Source organism: Hylobates moloch, unplaced genomic scaffold, assembly GCF_009828535.3.
Source record: "Hylobates moloch isolate HMO894 unplaced genomic scaffold, HMol_V3 SCAFFOLD_7619, whole genome shotgun sequence".
In the NCBI taxonomy this organism is placed as follows: domain Eukaryota; kingdom Metazoa; phylum Chordata; class Mammalia; order Primates; family Hylobatidae; genus Hylobates; species Hylobates moloch.
This window is the reverse complement of record NW_026659894.1, coordinates 980-3,325: the sequence shown is the minus strand read 5'-3', so window position 1 is coordinate 3,325 and position 2,346 is coordinate 980. Positions and strand designations below refer to the sequence as shown.

Genomic DNA, 2,346 nt, shown 5'->3' with positions numbered 1-2,346 from the left:
CTGAAGTTCATAAACAAATGCAAACGTGAATGAACTTTAAATGGCTTGGAGCTCTGGATTAGACTACCACTGCCACTGCACCCCAGGAAAATTCTTTAACATCTCTGTACCCCGATAGCCTCATTTTATTATTACGTTGCTGATAACTATGATCTAAAACATGAACTATGATTCTTTACTTCCATTTCATGGACCAGGAATCTGGAGCTCAGAGAACTTAGAAGATTTGTGCCAAGTCACATGGCTTTCATATGGATGAAAACTGAAGTGCGTGAGTCATTATTTGGAGATAATAATGGAAACAATGTCGTACAGATCTTCTTAAGGATTAAGTAAATTCATCCATGTGAACTGCTTAGAATAGTATCTGGCATCACTATGAAAACAAAAGAAGTATTAAGAATCACAACTGTTAGTATTATCAAGCTGTCGATGCTACATCTGGTGTTGTGATAGACATGGGGAGAAGGAGGCAATGAGGGCATTTTTGATATTCTCCCACTCTTACAGGGTTCACATTCGTGAAGGGACAAAGGTACTCTGGTCCTTTAGATTTGAGAGATACTCACCTTCGGGAAGATTCTCTGGAGCCTGCCGAAAGTCATCTGAGGACGTTCAACTGAAAGAGAATATATCACAATTTTTCTTTCTTAGTAAAGGTTTCCAAACTCTAGAGAGATGTCTATTGCATGAGGGTATTCTGCAGCAGAGGGTTATGAGTCCACGTATTGTTGAGGACTTATTTGAGATATGCCTCTGAATTATGTTTAGTAATGGTTGATTCATTTATCGGTGGCCTCAATTCAGAATTTTACATCTCATGGTTTATCAAATGGGGACTAAACCCCATCACAGTCTCATCTTAGTCCATTACATATGTTTCACTTTTTCCCAAATAATTAAATTGATTGGTTGGGAATCTGAACTGTATCCACTCAAGATATGAACAACTAAAAATCACTATACACATCAAATGGATGAATCTTATGGTATGTGAATTAAGCTGTTAAATGTGTGATGAACCATGGATGATTTAGTCCAGTGGCTCTAAAATATTTTCAGTATAAAGACACTCCTTTAATGTCAAAAGCTTGGCAGATACTCAAGCACTGGATTTTCAGACCCCTTATAGTGATTGTGGGAGATTGTAGAATCTGGCCTGTTTAGTTGGCGAGTAATAGGTCTATTGGAGACAGTTTGGACAGTCTGACCTTGTCTTATAATTGTGTTGTCAGAGCAGAAGAGCAAGTAAACACATATATCCCTTTTATATTCCTGAAATGTACAAAGATCTGTACCGAAGAACCTGTCTTTTTTTCACCCTGTGTTATCTCTGCTCACCGACAAGTGGGAAAGCTCTCTGTGTGTTGGATGAGGGATCACTCTTTCAAACTCACTCCTGAGCTCATCACAGAGAATCAGGGTTCTTTGGGAATGAGAAGACTATTTGGTTTTGATAAAATACAGAGAAACATCCATCTTTATTACATAATGTGTTCATCACCCTCACTCCTAAGATACTTATCCAATACCTACATGCTGTTAATGAAACAAACTCTGGAAGTTTTTGGTGGATCCACAGTTTTAATAGTTTCTTTCTTTTTTTGTCACTTTCAACATTTTCTTAACTGTCTTTTGATTCATTAACAGTGCTTAGGAAGAACAGCAAGTCCTTTAAAAAGGAAATATTTCAAACACACAGAAAAGTAAGGGGGATAATATTGAGTCCAGTCAGATCTCAACATTACCCCACAGCTATGTTAGGTCTGATTTATTTATTCAGAATATTAGAAATACTACAAACAGGCCGGGCATGGTGGCTCACACTTGTAATCCCAGCACTTTGGGAGGCTGAGGCGGGTGGATCAACTGAGGTCAGGAAGTTTGAGACCAGCCTGGCCAACATGGTGAAACCCCGTGTCTACCAAAAATACAAAAATCAGCTGGGTGTGGGGGTGGGTGCCTGTAACCCCAGCTACTCTGGAGGCTGAGGCAGGAGAATCACTAGAACCCGGGAGTTAAAAGTCGGAGTGAGCTGAGATTGCCTTATTGCACTCCACCCTGGCCGAGAAGAGTGAAACTCCATCTGAAAAACAAAAACAAACAAAACACACTATTGACTAGTCACAGCTCAAGCTGTGTATGCAGCACTCAGCAATCCCTGCCCTCCCTCCCTCCGCCACTTACAGCCAGTCACCTTAATTTGATGACTTTTTATTCACATTCATGTTTGCATACATTTACCATTTACTTATCTATAAGAATATATATATATATATATTTTTTTTTTTGAGACAGTGTCTCACTGTTGCTCAGGCTGGAGTGCAGTGGTGCGATCTCGGCTCA

The 2,346-nt window shown here is 39.6% G+C and overlaps 1 pseudogene; it reads right to left on the bottom strand.

Moving 5' to 3' along the window:
- Positions 1–508: 508 nt before the first annotated feature.
- Positions 509–2,346, bottom strand: part of LOC116465650 (protein SSX4-like) — a 2,813-nt pseudogene continuing 975 nt past the window's right edge.